Genomic DNA, 18,056 nt, shown 5'->3' with positions numbered 1-18,056 from the left:
CCAGCTGAAATGAACTTGGGAGATGTCACCTGGTTCCGTTGTAGAGGGGGTGTTAGGGCAACTAAAGGTGCGCGGTGAAGGGCCGACCCTCACGAGCCACCGGGGCCCTGAGCCGCAGGAGGCTCTGGGGGTCCAGGTAGTTCCTTGAGGACCGTCTTCGTGTCTGCTAGGATCGCGTGGTGCCTGACCTCGTGAGCTGCCAGGATTCTCCACAGGTGACGCTGGTAGGTGGCAGCCGCGTTCGATAGGCCTAAAGGCATGCGAACGTAGTTGTGCGGCAGACCCTCGCAGCATCCCATGCGCGAAGGCCAGAAGCGCTCCTGAGATGCGGCTCGGTCGAGCCCTGGGACGTCGATGCAGACGTGCAGCCCATCATCCTTGCCTGGACGGGGAGCCACACCAGGCGAGCAGCGGTCGCCACGCACGGCCCTCGCTTCTGAAGCTCCTGAGTGGTCTTGGCAATGAACTCCTGAATGTTGGGCTTTCCACGCCTTGTGTCTTCCTAAGGGAAACATCCCGCGAAGCATGCCTCCAAGTGGTTCCCGAGCGCCTCCCTCATGATATTGGCGAGGTCTGAGGCCCTCCAGAAGAGAGCCCCCGAGCCCTGCTAGAGGAGGGCATCGGGCGCCCCTTCCTATGCGATGGAAGGAGGCGCCCCAAGCACGGGCACTGATCCCTGTGCGGAGTGGTTGCTTCTTCTTCTTGGGGATGGCCTCAGGAGGGTTCTCGCCCTTGTTGTCCGGGTTCTCAATTGCTACGGCTTGGAAGCCACGCTCGAGGGAGCACACCGCATCTCTCTCTTCACAAGGGACCGTGATGATTCCGCTGCTTCCTGGCATCTTGAGGACGTTGTAGCCATGGTGGGTCACTGCCATGAACTTTGCTAGGGCTGGATACCCGAGGATGGCATTGTACGGCAGGCAGAAGTGGGCGACATCGAAGTCGATGAGCTCTGTGCGGTAGTTGTCATGCTGTCTGAAGGTGACAGGGAGGCGGACCTGCCCTATCGGGGTGGTGGAACCGTCGGTAACTCCCGAGAAGGGCTTGGTAGGCTGGAGCTGATCGTATGGCACTAGAAGGTTGTCGAACATCTCAATGGACAGGACGTCAAGCCCTGCGCCGCCATCGATGAGGGTCTTGGTGACTTGCACGTTGCTGATGACGGGTGAACAGAGCATCGGGAGAACGCCAGCAGGAGCCGCGCACTTGAGTTGATCTGCCGAGCTGAAGGTGATGGCGCACTTGGACCACCTTAGCGGGTGTGTGGCCTCGAGACTGGGGAGGGTTGCGTTCACCTCGCGAGCAAACTGCTTGAAGATACGTTGAGAGGTTGGGGCCGGAGCCCCGCCCGAGAAGCAAGCGATAGCACGTGGCTCCTGGAAGCCCCCGGCCCCCTCATCCTAATGATGGTCGTCATTCCTTCTTGGTGGCGGCAGCAGCGGAGGAAGGCCTGCGTTACCCTAGGGGCGGTCCTCGCGAGGCTGATCCCTCCAGGTGCCCTCGCGAGGCTGGTCCCGCTAGCGATCCTCACAAGGTCGGTCGTGCCACTCCTGGGGAGGGCCACGGTCATCCCATCGTCCTTCGTCATGTCCTCCTCCTCGGCCGTAGCCCCAGTCGTTGCACTCGGGGCGTCGACCGAAGCGTCCTTCTCGAACAGCCCTATGCTCCTGGCAATCGTTGGTGTTGTGGGTGTGGATGTTGTGGTAGGCGCAGTATGGCCGGCTGCCCTTGGACGACTCCGGCTGGTCCCTGCCGCGCTTCGTGTCTGGTTCCGCTGCGAGCACGGCGACTCCCTTGCGCTTCATGTCCTTGGCCTTGGTCTTCTTTTCTTCCGGTAGGCTGCTGGGAGCTCGAGGAGGAAGATGCGTTCCTCCTCAGCTCTTGCGCACTTGGTCGCCAGGTTGAACAGCTCCAAGGATGTGCACAACTCCTCGTGGATGGCAAGCTCCTCCTTCATCTTGACGTCACGGATGCCATCAGAGAACACTGAGATGATGGCCTCGTCCGTCACCTTGGGGATCTTTAGGCGGACGCTGTTGAAGCACTGGATGTATTTCTGCAGGATCTCCCCGGGCTGCTGCCTGATGCGGCGCATGTCACCCGTGGCCGGGGGGGCGGTCGCGAGTGCCCTGGAAGTTGGCGATGAAGCGGCTGTGCATCTCATCCCTGGAGGAGATCGAGCCGGGAGGCAGGTTCAGGAGCCACGAGCGCACACTGTCCTTGAGTGCCATGGGAAATCAATTTGCCATGACTTTCTCGTCACTGTTGGACACCTCGATGCTCAGCTCATAGACCTGCAAGAACTCCGCGGGGTCGGGGGAGCCGTCATAGCTAGGAGGCAGGTCCGGCTTGAACTTGCCCAGCCACGCGACGCTACACAGCTCGGGGTGAAGGAGCGGCAGCCTGCTGTGGTCACCGGGGCCCTTTGCTGATGCAGAGCTTTCTCTTGATGGTACCTGCACACCACTACCGTAGGCAGTACGCGGTGTTCTCGTGCCAGTGCAGGGAGCACGAGGGCGCCTTCTTGAGGCCGAGGGATTTCTTGACAGCTTCCTTCTTCTCGCGCAGGCGCCGGACGTGGTGGGTCGCGCCCAGGGGCCGCGCACCTTGGCACCAGGGCGCCGTCTCGGGGCAGAGGTGGTGGAGGCGCTCCATGAGCCACGTCGCCCGTACCTGGTGGAGGGCGAGGCAACGAGAGGAACAATGCGGGAGAGCCCCTGCGGCGCTGACAAGCTCGGTGATGCGAGCGAGCCATTCCTCATAGAAATGGTCGACGGGGAGGTAACGCAGGAGTTTGCGTGCCATAAGCAGCGCAGCCTGCGCGTACGTGGGGGCGCGACAAGCGTGGGGCGACGAGCTGACTGTTGTCAGTGTCGGAGTGGCGGTGTTGTCGTCCCGCTGCACCGAGGGGTGCAGCGAGGATGCTTGCTGCTCATTCCCCGTCGGGCCGGTGGCGACGTTGGCGGTAGGCGACGGAGAACGATGGGGAGGTCCGCCGACAGGAGCCTTCTGGGCGACGCGTGCGGCGAGAGCGGCCCGACGCTCAGCGCGGGCTCGGCGGGCGTCGGACATGGATGCGACGAAGCGATGGGATGCGGATCAACAGAAGGAAGACTTTGGTGCACCCCTACCTAGCGCGGCAAATGTCGGATGTAGGGTTCCGGCAAAACCCTTGAGGTTCGAACACTAGGGTGCGCGCGAGGATTTTCCCTTACCGAATCTCTCCCTCAGGCTCGCCGCGATCTCTAAGCTTAGCTCGATGAACTCTCAACACAAGAGACACAAGATTTATACTAGTTCGGGCCACTGTTCTGGTGTAATACCCTATTCCAGTGTGGTGGTGGTGGATTGCCTCTTGGGCTGATGATGAACAGTACAAGGGAAGAACAGCCTCCTGAGGAGAGGTGTTCTTGTGCTTGGTGGGTGCGAGGATGAACTGAGTTCATTCCGTCCCTTTTCTACTCTGGTGGCTAGTCCTATTTATAGAGGCCCTGGTCCTCTCCCCAAATATTGGGCGGGAAGGGATCCAACAACGGCCAATTTGAAAGTGGACAGCTAGTACAAGCTATCCTGACTAAAGGTGGTCTTCGCCTGTCAAAGGCACTAGTAGTGACGCCGTCTTGGGCTCCACGGTGACCTTCTTCCTGCAGTCCTGCTGGTCTTGGTCTTGTTGCACCGATATGGAAACCTTTGTCTGATGCCTCGGTACTCCGCGCCTGCGCTTGCCCCCTTAGCACCAAAGGTGAAACGAGGACACTACGCGCGCTGGCGCCCGCCTGGCCTTGGTCGTCATGGCTTGCGTCACGGGAACCTTACGAGGTACCCCCTGCCTTGATCTCTCCGCCCCCTCGCGAGCCTGCCTAGTCAGGACGCTCCTGAGGAGGCCGTGTGTCGTCCCCCTCGCGAGGCTTGGCCCCTCGCGAGGGTCTTGAGTGTTTGGCTGACGAAGACCGGCCGTACTGGGCCGCTGGTGGAGCCACGCCGTGGGCCGCAGGCAGGCAAGTCTGGGGACCCCCGTTCCTAGAACGCCGACAATCAACATTAGTGTCTCCTTGTCTATTGGTCTTTATTCTATTAGTCACACAGCTAGTCAGGAAGTCAATCAGGCAGCTCCGACTTTACCTATGGGTCTTGGGTTGCACAACACTACCTTGGCTTATCAAGTAGATCCTGATGAAGCAGATCATGCAGTTGCAGCAAACATTGTGGGGGTCATTGAGCAGCATGAGGCAGTTTCTCAGCGACTTTTGTAGTTAGCTGAATTAATTGTGGAGTTAGCTCAGCCACCAGCGGGTTTAGATCAGCCACCTATGGAGTTGTCTCGCATTCAACACATTTCTAATGTTGTTGTGAGCCTCAGGGAGGAAAATGTTGGGGAATGTTGCAGAAAATAAAATTTGTCTACGCTTCACCAAGATCAATCTATGGAGTCATCTAGCAACGAGATAGAGGAGTGCATCTACATACCCTTGTAGATCGTGCGGAAGCGTTCAAGAGAACGGGGTTGAGGGAGTCGTACTCGTCGTGATCCAAATCACCGATGATCCTAGTGCCGAACGGACGGCACCTCCGCGTTCAACACACGTACGGTTGGGGAAGACGTCTCCTCCTTCTTGATCCAGCAAGGGGGAGGGAGAGGTTGATGGAGATCCAGCAGCACGATAGCGTGGTGGTGGAAGCAGCGGCGATCTCGGCAGGGCTTCGCCAAGCTCTATGAGAGGGAGAGGTGTTGCAGAGGGAGAGGGAGGCGCCAGGGACTTGGGTGCGGCTGCCCTCCCTCCCCCCTCTTTATATAGGGGCCAGGGGGGCGCCAGCCCCCTAGAGATTGGATCTCAAGGGGGGCGGCCAAGGGGGTTGGCTTGCCCCCAAGCCAAGTGGGGCGCCCCCACCCCTAGGGTTTCCAACCCTAGGCACAGCGGGGGCCCAAGGGGGGCGCACCAGCCCACCAGGGGCTGGTTCCCTTCCCTGCTTTAGCCCATAGGGCCCTCCGGGATAGGTGGCCCCACCCGGTGGACCCCCGGGACCCTTCCGGTGGTCCCGGTACAATACCGGTGACCCCCGAAACTTTCCCGATGGCCGAAACTGGACTTGCTATATATAATTCTTCACCTCCAGACCATTCCGGAACTCCTCGTGACGTCCGGGATCTCATCCGGGACTCCGAACAACTTTCGGGTTAGCGCATACTAGTATCTCTACAACCCTAGCGTCACCGAACCTTAAGTGTGTAGACCCTACGGGTTCGGGAGACATGCAGACATGACCGATACGACTCTCCGGCCAATAAGCAACAGCGGGATCTGGATACCCATGTTGGCTCCCACATGTTCCACGATGATCTCATCGAATGAACCACGATGTCGAGGATTCAAGTAATCCCGTATACAATTCCCTTTGTCAATCGGTACGTTACTTGCCCGAGATTTGATCGTCGGTATCCTAATACCTCGTTCGATCTCGTTACCGGCAAGTCACTTTACTCGTACCGTAATGCATGATCCCGTGACCAACCACTTAGTCACTTTGAGCTCATTATGATGATGCATTACCGAGTGGGCCCAGAGATACCTCTCCGTCATACGGAGTGACAAATCCCAGTCTTGATCTGTGTCAACCAACAGACACTTTCAGAGATACCTGTAGTATACCTTTATAGTCAAGCAGTTACGTTGTGACGTTTGGTACACCCAAAGCACTCATACGGCATCCAGGAGTTACACGATCTCATGGTCTAAGGAAATGATACTTGACATTAGAAAAGCTCTAGCAAACGAACTACACAATCTTGTGCTATGCTTAGGATTGGGTCTTGTCTGTCACATCATTCTCCCAATGATGTGATCCCGTTATCAATGACATCCAACGTCCATGGTCAGGAAACCGTGACCATCTATTGATAAACGAGCTAGTCAACTAGAGGCTCACTAGGGACATGTTGTCGTCTATGTATTCACACATGTATTACGATTTCCGGATAACACAATTATAGCATGAATAAAAGACAATTATCATGAACGAGGAAATATAATAATAACCATTTTATTATTGCCTCTAGGGCATATTTCCAACAGAAAACACTAAAAATGTTGGATGTTCTGCAGCACAAGATAATTATCTAGAAGGGGCTGCTGATAGTGAAAAAGATAACATCACAGAGAAGAACACAGAGAAGTTCTCAGAAAATGTTGTTGTTGTAACTAAGGAAGAGGTGGACAGGTCTGCCTTAAAAGGGAGATTAAGAGTATGTTATCATAGACCCTACCCACATGGTTGGTACTTCTTCAGTTGGAAACAAGAAAGGTACTAATGGCCCTCATTCTCAAAGAATTGTTGAATTACATGCTATGGATATTATTGATGGATCTCATTTAATTTCTGAAGAATGACTAGACCTTTGGATTCTTCATTTTTCTCCAGCTACACAGGGTACATCAAATACTTTCAAAATTGATATCCTGATAAGTTGGTTAAATTTCATAATACACCTGTTGTTAACTCCTGATAAATTTGGCTGGGTTATGCACCTATTGAAATCTGATCTATGGACATTGCTGACTGCTAATTGCTCTGCTTAAGAGACTATGACATTTCATATATCTGATCTGTAGACATTGCAGGCGGAGCTGGGCTGCGCGGCTGCGGGAGCGGCTGGGCCGGATCAACCCACAGCAGATGCGACAGTTGCTGGCGATGCGGTTAACGCAACCAAGCGGGGTTGGAGGCGCGGGTCGTGGTGCAGGTGGTCGTGATGCAGGGCCAAGGCGGGGAGGCGCTCCAGCGAGGCAGGGGACGGCCGGTGGTCGGGGATGGACCCAGAACGAGACGGAGGCGGAGGTCGCCTGATCTGGACGAAGATGGCGGCATGACAACAATGCAAGGGAGAGGGGCCGCCGGGCCTGGCGAGGCAGAGGAAGCTATCGGCGAGCTTGGTTCCTACGGCCATGGTGGGTCATGGGACTTAGCGACGCGGAGGGAGACGGACGATGGGCAGCAGCGCACGTCATCGGATGGCCGAATCCAGACAATTCCTGGTCGGATCGACTCGATGGCGAGCTCCGAAGGCAGAGCACTTGGAGCACCATGGCCATGGCGGGCTCTGGAGGTGTCTTTGCAAGGGGAGAGGAGAGAGACCGTGAGAAAAAGAGAGAGATCGAGAAGTGAAGGAGAGGCGAGGCAAAGATCGGCAGTGGTCCTGATCGCCGGCGGCTTGCTGAAGTAACGACGCCACGGGCGGCGCTTGGTGAAGGCGCAGGTTTCTTGGGGCCACACGGGTCAAGCGGGGGCAAGGAACTAGAGGGGAATCGGGAGGAGAAACTCTGGTTGGGCAGCACGGAAAAACAAGGTGGAGCCGCTCGGCTAGTGGTCGGGTGGATTTGGATCCTGAGGTGAAAGACAGCAGGTGGCGGCGACTGTGTGGAGGGACAAGACACATAGGAATTAGGGCTGAATTGAATTTTGTTAGGGGTTCATCTGCTATTTATAGCAAGGGTCCAAATGGAGAGAGTTTGGGGGAGCCTTCGATCGTAATCGTATGGCCCGAGATAAAATGTTGTGGGAGTCCAAATGCAAAACCGAAGATGTTTTAGCGATGTTTGGTGATGATCCGGACCCATCGGTAACGACAGGCTGGTTCGGGTTCGGGGGCAAGTTTCAGACACGCACGGCAGGGGTTTGACAAAAGGGAGGGGAGTTTGATGGGCTTAGAGAAGAGATAGAAGAGAGCGGCCTGGTTGACCTGAGAGGAGGTCAACAGAGACAAGGAAGAAGCGGCAACTACAAGTGGATGAAAGTTTTATAAAAACATGCACGCATGATGCCGTGATGAAAATACAACAATCAAAGTAAATCACAAAGCTACAACGAAATAACTGGAATGCTTCAGGAGCGTCGGTCTCGGATCATCATAGTGACGTGCACGGGAGATGGCCTGCAAGACAGAGCTCGGTCGCTTGGATTTATCAGCAGTGCAGGGACGGACCCGAGCACAGGTGCCTGCCCTTAATCATGAGGTGGACGAGGGCGGGGTTGTGAGGGCGCAACAACATTCATGGTGACGAAGCACCGGGCACGCAGGTTGAAATACTTAGGAAATTCATAAAAGGCGGAGCTAGTTTCGATATATGCGCAAAATGATAAACATGCAGGGTCGGGCCCTCACAACTTGAGGATAATGCAGCCCAAGGGACGCTCTCAACCGAACAAACCAAAAAGTCACCTGGCAACAGTGTTGTAGAAGCGTTGAGGTAGCTGAATAACCATGCCATGGACATTGCTCCTCCTGAGGCGGACGACTCCTAAGGCATGGGAGACCCGCGAGGCCCAGGGGGCTTCCGAGGATCCGGGACCTCCTAAGACGCGACTGTCGAGCGCCCGGCCTTGTGAGACGCCATAGCACGCTGCCCCAGGCGCTGGTCTGAGGCGCCCACGTTTAGCGGGCCGAACGGCATGCGACGTAGTTGCATGCGTAGCCCCCACTCCGGCCGACGAGTGATGGCCAGAAGAGATCCTGCGAAGCGGCCCTGTTAAGGCCCGGGATGTTGACGCAAATGCGTAGCTCGTCACCCGCTTCGGGGGCTGCAGCTGCACTTGGTGGTGTCGAGCGACGCTTGCCACACATGAACTGCGCCTCCTGAAGCTCCTCGATCGCCTTGGTGATAAACTCTCGCGTTCCTGGTGTCGCGCGCCTCGCTCCTTGCTTGTGGGGGCGCGCATCGAAGCACGCCTCCAAGTGGTGCCCGAGCACCTCCCTCGCTGCACTGGTCAGGGCAGAGGCTCTCCAGATGGAAGCCCCCCAGCCCGTCCCAAGGGAAGTGGCGGGCACGCCTTCCTATGCAGGAGGAAGGGGTGCCCCAACAGCAGGCGCGGGGCTTGAGGTGCCGCCAGAGGGCTTCTTGGTCTCCGAACGACCCTTGAGGAGGAGCTTCTTCTTCTTCATGGGGGTGGCCTCGAGTGGCAGGACGCTGCCCTCGTCATAAGAGTTCTCGCCTGCAGTGGCACGGTAGGCATGCTCAAGAGAACAGAATGCGTCCTTCTCATCGTAAGTGACCGTGATGACGCCGCTACACCCTGGCATTTTGAGGATGTTGTAGTCATGGTGGGTTGTCGCCATGAACTTGGTGAGGGCAGGGTACCCGAGGATGGCGTTGTATGGGAGGACGATGTGGGTGACGTCGAAATCAATGAGCTCGGTGTGGTAGTTGTCGTGCTTGTCTAAGGTGATGGGGAGGCGCACGTGCCCCAGGGGTGTGGTGGATCCATTAGTTACTCCTAAGAAAGGCTTTGTGAGCAGGAGCTGGTCATAAGGCACTTGGAGTGTGTTGAACGTTTCCAAAAGGAGGATGTTGAGGCGAGCACTGCCATCAATGAGGGTCTTGGTAACTGCGTCGTTGCTGATGGTGGGTGTGCATATCTTGGGGAGTGCACCGGCAGTGGCCTCGCACTTGAGGTGGTCCTTGGAGTCGAAGGTGATGGCGTATTGCAACCACCTAAGAGGGCGTGCAGCTTCGAGCTTCCAATGGGCCGCATTCACCTCGCGAGAGAACAGCTTGAAGACGCGGTTTGAGGATGCGGACAATCGGGTGAGGTTCTTGGAAGCCCCCAGCTCCATCATCCTGATGATTTCCGTCGTTCCTTCTTGGCGTTGGCTGCAGCGGAGGGAGGCTGGCGTTGCCCTGAGGACGGGCCTCCCGAGGCTGGTCACGCAAGGGGCCATCACAAGGCTCATCACACCAGTGGTCCTCGCGAGATTGTTTGCGCCAGTCGTGACGTGGGTTGTGGATATCCCAGTGGCCTCTGCCGCGGCCTCCTCCACGATCGTAGCCTCGGTCGCCGCGCACAGGGCAGCAGCGCGCGCACTCGTCACGGATCCCCTGAGCTCCTTGCAGTCGTTGGTGTTGTGGGTGTGAGTGTTGTGGAAGACGCAGTATGGCAGTTGTCCTTGGCTAGTTCATCGCGATTGCGGGCGCGCTTCTACTCAGCCTCTGCTGCCAGCATGGCAGGGCAATTGTGCTGTGCCTCCTTGGCCTTGCCTTCTTGTCTTCAGGGTCGGCCTTAGGGTGCTTGAGGAGGGAAGGTGGCCTTCTTCAGCCCTGGCGCACTTGTCAGTCAGGTTGAATAGCTCAGGAGCTGAGCCAAGGTCGTCATGGATTGCGAGCTCGTCACTCATCTTGAAATCAGTTACGCCCTCTATAAACACGGAGATGACGGCCTCGTCGGGCGCCTTCTGGACCCTAAGGCGGACTTGGTTGAAGCGCTGCATGTACTTCCGGAGGGTCTCGTCAGGCTGTTGTTTCACGCGCAGTAGGTCGTTGACAGTGAGGTCGCGGTCGCGGGTCCCTTGGAAGTTGGCAATGAAGTGCTGATACGCCCATTTTCCATCATGCTTTTATATCATTACTTATTGCATTATGGGCTGTTATTACATGTTATATCACAATACTTATGCCTTCTCTATCTTATTTTATAAGGTTTACATGAAGAGGGAGGATGCTGGCAACTGGAATTCTGGTCTGGAAAAGGAGCAAATGTTAGAGAACTATTCTGCACAACTCCAAATGTCCTGAAATTTCACAAAGATCATTTTTGGAATATATAAAAAATATTTGGCGAAGAAAGCACTAGAGCAGGCCACCAGCCATAAGGGTGGAGGGCGCGTCCTACCCCCTGGGCGCACCCCATGTCTTGTAGGCCCCCTAGCAGGCCCCGACGCCCAACTTCTGCCATATGGTATCTTTTGCCCTGGAAAAAATAAGGGAGAAGCTTTTCGGGATGAAGCGCCGCAGTCTCGAGGCGGAACCCGGGCAGGACCAATCTAGGGCTCCGGCGGAGCTGTTCTACAAGGGAAACATCCCTCCGAGAGGGGGAAATCACCGCCATCGTCATCACCATCGAACCTCTCATCAAGAGGGGCTCATTCTCCATCAACATCTTCACCAGCATCATCTCCTCTCAAACTCTAGTTCATCTCTTGTATCTGATCTTTGTCTCAAAACCTCAGATTGGTACATGTGTGTTGCTGGTAGTGTTTATTACTCCTTATAGTTGATGCTAGTTGGTTTATCCGGTGGAAGATTATATTTTCAGATCCTTAATTATTATTAATACTCCTCTAATTATGAACATGAATATGCTTTGTGAGTAGTTACATTTGTTCCTGAGGACATGGGACTAGTCTTGTTATAAGTGATCATGTGAATTTGGTACTCGTTTGATATTTTGATGAGATGTATGTTGTCTCTCCTCTAGTGGTGTTATGTGAACGTCAACTACATGACACTTCACCATTTTTTAGGCTTAGGGGAAGGCATTGGGAAGTAATAAATAGATGGTGGCTTGCTAGAGTGACAAAAGCTTAACTCCTAGTTTATGCATTGCTTCGTAAGGGGCTGATTTGGATCCATATGTTTCATGCTATGGTTAGGTTTACCTTAATTTTCTTTCATAGGTGCGGATTCTTGCGAGAGGGGTTAATGATAAGTGGGAGGTTTTTCCAAGGAAGGACAATACCCAAGAAGTGGTCCACCCACATGTCAAATTATCAAAGTAACGAACGCGAATTATATGAGCATGATGAAAACTAGCTTGATAGAAATTCCCATGTGTCCTTGGAAGCACTTTTCTTTATATAAGAGTTCAACTTGGCTTGTCCTTTGCTACAAAAGGGATTGGGCCACCTTGCTGCACCTTGTTTACTTTTGTGACTTGTTACCCATTACAAATTATCTCATCACAAAACTATTTGTTACCGATAATTTCAGTGCTTGCAGAGAATACCTTGCTGAAAACCGCTTGTCATTTCCTTCTGCTGCTCGTTGGGTTCGACACTCTTACTTATCAAAAGGACTAGCATAGATCCCCTATACTTGTGGGTCATCTAGACTCTTTTCTAACGCCATGTCCGGGGAGTGAAGCGCCTTTGGTAAGTGGAATTTGGTAAGGAATTATTTATATTGTCTCCTGAAATTTACTATCAGTTGTTACTATGGAAAATAATCCTTCGAGGGGCTTGTTTGTGGTATCTTCACCTCAACCGGAAGAGCAAAGAGTTTCTCCTTAACCTACTGCACCTACTGAAAATATTTAATTTGAAATTCCTTCGGGTATGATAGAGAAAATACTAGCCAATCCTTATACAGGAGATGGAGGATTACATCCTGATATGCACCTAATCTATGTGGATGAAGTTTGTGGATTATTTAAGCTTGCAGGTATGCCCGAAGATGTTGTATTTGCTTGGGATAAGTTTAGATCGTATATTGTTGATCCAATGCAAAGGTTCACACTGATCGTGCTGCTATTAAATACCTTATGGAAAACAAGGATGCTAAACCTAGAATTATTAGGTGGGTTCTCTTGTTACAAGAATTTGATTTGCATATTATTGATAGAAAGGGAGCTGAGAACCCCGTTGCAGACAACTTGTCTAGGTTAGAAAATGTTCTTGATGACCCACTACCTATTGATGATAGCTTTCCTGATGAGCAATTAGCGGTCATAAATGCTTCTCATAATACTCCATGGTATGCTGACTATGCTATTACATTGTTGCTAAATTTATACCACCTAGTTTCACATACCAGCAAAAAAAAGTTTTTCTATGATTTAAGACATTACTTTTGGGATGACCCACACCTTTTTAAAGGAGTAGATGGTGTTATTAGACACTGTGTACCTAAGAATGAACAGGAACAGATCCTATGCAAGTGTCACTCCGAGGCTTACGGAGGACACCACACTGGAGATAGGACTGCACATAAGGTATTGCAATCCGGTTTTTATTGGCCTACTCTCTTCAAAGATGCTCGTAAGTTTGTCTTCTCTTGTGATAAATTCCAGAGAATTGGTAATATTAGTATACGTCAGGAATTGCCTATGAATTATTCTCTTGTTATTGAACCATTTGATAGTTGGGGCTTTGATTATATGGGACCTTTTCCTTCCTCTAATGAGTATACACATATTTTAGTTGTTGTTCATTATGTTACTAAGTGGGTAGAAGCTATTCCAACTGTAGTGCTGATCATAACACTTCTATTAAGATGCTTAAAGAAGTTGTTTTTCTGAGGTTTGGAGTCCCTAGATATTTAATGACTGATGGTGGTTCACATTTTATTCATGGTGCTTTCCATAAAATGCTTGCTAAGTATGATGTTAACCATAGAATTGCATCTCCATATCATCCTCTGTCTAGTGGTCAAGTAGAATTGAGGAATAGAGAGATTAAATTGATCTTGCAAAAGACTGTTAATAGATCTAGAAAGAATTGGTCCAAGAAACTTGATGAAGTACTATGGGCTTATAGAACTGCTTATAAAAATCCTATGGGTATGTCTCTGTATAAAATGGTTTATGGAAAGGCTTGTCATTTACCTCTCGAACTAGAACATCAGGCATAGTGGGCTATCAAAGAGCTCAACTATGATTTCAAACTTGCCGGTGAGAAGAGGCTATTTGACATTAGCTCACTTGATGAATGGAGGACCCAAGCCTATGAGAATGCAAGTTGCTTAAAGAGAAAGTTAAAAGATGGCATGGCAAGGGGATACAAAAGCGTGAGTTTAATGTAGGTGATCATGTTTTGCTATACAACTCCTGTTTAAGATTTCTTGCAGGAAAACTTCTCTCTAAATGGGAAGGTCCTTACAATATCGAGGAGGTCTATAATTTTGGTGCCATCAAAATCAACAACGCTGAAGGCACAAATCCGAAAGTGGTAAGCGATCAAAGAATCAAACATTATATCTCCACGGATGATACTGCCACCCCGGCGAACAAGGGCCCGCGCCGTAACAGGAAGCGCAAGGGCAAGACCGTTCTTGCCATCGAGGGGTCCGGCGATACCGGCGCCACCAAGAAACCCAAGGCGAGCGATCCCGACAAGGAGGTTACGGGGTGTGCCGCTTGCTGGGCCTTGGCGGCTGCCGATAAGCCAGGGGGCTCCGACAAGCAGTATTGCAAGATCCACCACACCAAGAGCCATGACCTACAGAACTACCGGCAAGTGGAGGTGGTCGCTGAGAAGCAGAAAGCCGAATATGAGAGGCGGGACAAGGAGAAGGGCCAAGAGGGTGCCGAGGGATACGACAAGAAGCGTGGCAGCCAGGGAGGCCGCCGCGGCAAGAATAATCAGTAGGAGAGGCCCGCACAGGAAGACGTTGATCACGGTGAGGACTATGAGTCTGGCAACCACGAGTTCCAGAAAGCCATAGAAGCCATGTGCGTCGATGGTGGCGCCTTGCTGCATACATCCCACCGCCTGCTCAAGCAATGTGCGTCGATGGTGGAGCCGTCGCTCGACGCACGGGAGCCGCTGAAGTGGTCCAACACGCCTATCATCTTCGACACCGAGGACCATCCTAACCGCACTACTGCAGTCGGGTGCTTTCCGTTGTTGGTTTCACCAAAAATCCGCAACCTCAAGGTGACGAAGATGCTGGTTGAAGGCGGGGCCGGTCTGAACTTGATCTCACCTGTTGTGATCAAGAGGCTGCAGATCCCTAATGGAGACCTCGAGGAGACGGGCACATTCCAAGGGGTTAACCCGGGGAGGAGCCAGCCGAAAGGAAAGGTCATGCTGCCCGTGACGTTTGGAGGTGAGCTGAACCACAGGACGGAGAGGATTTTCGTTGATATAGCCAAGACCCCCTTGCCCTACAACGGGATCCTCGGCCACCCGACACTAGCCAAGTTCATGGCGGCTTCATATGACGCCTACAACACGCTGAAGATGCCCGGGCCGATGAACATCATCACCGCCCCCTCCGACAAGAAAGACGCGTTGATTTGCGCCGACCAACTCTACCGGGAAGCAGTTACAGCAGCTGCCGCCAAGGCACCTGCTCCTGCTGACGGAGCCCCTGGAGGGAAAAAGACCGACGAGACCCCTCGCACACACTCCGGCAAGCGCACCTCTTCGGGGTGTTGCGCTCCCGTTGAGGACGTGCCAGAGAGCTCCACCGGTAAGAGCAAGTAGTCCAGAGTTGCACCACCAGAGACCAAGAAGGTGCCCGTCAAGGAGGATGACATAGGGGGAGCTTTTACCATAAGCTCCACCCTCGACGGTAAATAGGAAAACGAGCCATCACTTTCCTGCGGGCGAATGTCGATGTGTTTGCATCGCAAGCCTCCGACATCCCCGGCGTTCCCAGTGAAGTGATTGAGCACCATCTTGCTGTCTATCCTCATGCATGGCCCGTCAAGCAGAAGGTCAGGAAGCAAGCTCTGGAGAGGTAGGAGTTCATCACGGAGGAGATCAGAAAACTAGAGGCGGGGTGCTCCATCTGACGTGGTTGGCCAACCCGGTAGTGGTGCGCAAGGCAAACGGGAAGTGGAGACTGTGTATTGATTACCCAAACATCAATAAAGCTTGTCCAAAAGATCCCTTCCCGTTACCACGCATCGACCAGATTGTTGACTCCACGGCTGGGTGTGACCTATTATCATTCCTCGACTCCTACTCAGGGTACCACCAGATCTTCATGACAAAAGAAGACGAGGACAAGACAACGTTCATCACCCCATGTGGTATGTATTGATTTTTACGGATGCCTTTCGGGTTGAAGAGTGCTGGCTCAACCTTTGCAAGAGCAGTCCAAATTGGTTTTGAGCCCCAGCTACATAGAAATATGGAAGCTTATATGGATGACAAAGTGGTCAAAACCAAGGACAAAGCAACACTTATGCAATATCTGGAGGAAACATTTGCGAACGTGCGCAAGATCAACCTCAAGTTGAACCCTGAGAAGTGTGTCTTCGGTGTCCCATCCGACAAGCTTCTCGGGTTCTCTGTGTCGCAGCGCGGGTTTGAGGCAAACCCAGACAAGATCAAGGCCATCGAGAAGATTGGGGCACCTAAATGGATCAAAGATGTGCCTCGGCTCACTACCTGCGTTGCCGCCATGAGCAGATTCATCTACAAGTCCGCGGAGCGTGCCCTTCCCTTTTTCAAGATCTTGAAGAAGAAGGTCCCAATGGAGTGGACCCCGGAGGCCGAGGCAGCGCTGCAAGATTTTAAGAACTACCTCTCCTCTACCCCAGTGCTGGTTGCGCCCACACCACAAGAACCATTGCTGCTGTACCTAGTGGCAACGAATTAGGTGGTTAGCGCTGCACTAGTGGCGCAGAGAGAGGTCGACAAAGAGGCAGCGGCAGCGCCAAAGTCAACAGATGGCAAACCGGAACCCTCCCCGGTAGGGCTCGGTCCCGGCAAGACCGAGTCCCCGACAGAGGCTGACGCCAGTGTGACAGGGCCCGCGGGACCAGGTGAAGTGGCGCAGAAGAAGAAAATGGTGCAGCACCTAGTTTACTTCGTCAGCTCCCTCTTGCAGGGGGCTAGGTCGAGGTACTCAGGTGTGCAAAAATTGCTCTTCGGCCTCCTTATGGCATCGAGGAAGCTGCGTCATTACTTCCAAGTGCACGAGATCACCATGGTCACCCGCCTCCTGTTGCAACAGATACTACATAACCTAGATGCAACGGGGAGGATCGTGGAATGGTCCCTGGAGCTGTCGAGTTTCGGTTTAAAGTTCGAAAGCACCTCGACAATTCAGAGCAGAGTCTTGGCGGAGTTCATTGCAGAATGGACCTCGACACCCAAAGAAGAGGTACAGGAGACTGCTCTCCCCGGCAAGGAAACGAGCCGCAACTGGATCATGTACTTCGATGGGGCTTTTTTGCTGCAAGGCGGCGGTGCTGGTGTGCTGCTTGTCGCACCCACCGGAGAGAACCTCAAGTATGTCGTCCAAATGCACTTTCCCCGGGAGATGTCGACTAACAACACCGCCGAGTACGAGGGCTTGCTTGCCAGTCTCAGGATCACGGCGGACCTCGGAGTCAAAAAGCTCATCGTCAGGGGCGACTCACAGCTCGTCATCAGGCAAATCAACAAAGATTATCAAATCCCATTGATGGAAGCTTACGTGGATGAAGTGAGGAAACTAGAGGAGCGCTTTGACGGTATACGAGTAGAGAACGTCCCTCGGATGGAAAACGACGTTGCCGACTACCTATCAAAGCGCGCTGCCCTCAAGCTACCTGTGGAACCAGGTACTTTTGTGCTTCGGTTAACTTAACCATCCGTCGAACCATCAACCGGGCAGAACAAGCGGAGGAAGCTAGGCCCCGGCAAGTACTTCCCCACCGAGCTCCCCGGAGCCGCTGGCGAAGATATTGCCGTGGTTGCCGATCCTGCCGCGGGGCAACCGACTCCGGTAGGGCCTCAGGCCACAGCCATAGAGACGACCGCTCCTGTGGCAGAAGAGATGCCTTTGGTCCTTGTCATTAAGCCACGGGCTCCGGCATGGGCACAACATACCGTCCGATTCCTCCAAAAAGGAGAGATTTGTAACGCCCCGAATCCGATGCGCCAGGTGTCTGCTAGTTATTCAACGTCGTTGCCATGTCATTTGCTTGCATGTTGCATTTTGTCATGTCATCATATGCATTGCATTGCATACGTGTTCGTCTCATGCATCCGAGCATTTTCCCCGTTGTCCGTTTTGCAATCCGGCGCTCCTATGTCATCCGGCGTTCCCCTTTTGTCTCCTGTTGTGAGCGGGTGTTGAACTTTCTCGGAATGGCCTGAGGTTTGCCAAGCGGCCTTGGTACACCATCGGTAGACCGCCTGTCAAGTTTCGTGCCATTTGGAGTCCGTTTGATACTCCAACAGTTAACCGCGTAGCCCGAAACCCCCCCTTTCTCTTTGCAGCCCAACACCCCTCCAAAGTGGCCCAAAACCCAGCAAACTCCCCTCCATGCTCTCGGTCGTTCGATCACGATCGTGTGGGCGAAAACCCTGCCTCATTTGGACTCTCCTAGCTCCCTCTACCTATATATTGCCCTCTCCCCCGAATTTTCGCAGTCCAAACACCCCAAACCCTAGATTTTCCCCTCCGCGCCGCGCCGGACATGTCCAACCCAGGTCGGACAAGTCCGCCCCGCGCTCCCTCATCCAACTGGCGTCCACCACGTGGCCTCCCGCCGTCGTCCACGCCACCGGCCCGCGGGGCCTGAACCGGGCCCGTGCGGCCCGCCCGCCGCCTCCGTCCGCCCGTGCGCCT

This window comes from Triticum aestivum, chromosome 4B, assembly GCF_018294505.1.
Source record: "Triticum aestivum cultivar Chinese Spring chromosome 4B, IWGSC CS RefSeq v2.1, whole genome shotgun sequence".
NCBI classification, from domain to species: Eukaryota; Viridiplantae; Streptophyta; class Magnoliopsida; order Poales; family Poaceae; genus Triticum; species Triticum aestivum.
Note: the sequence above shows the minus strand (reverse complement) of the source record.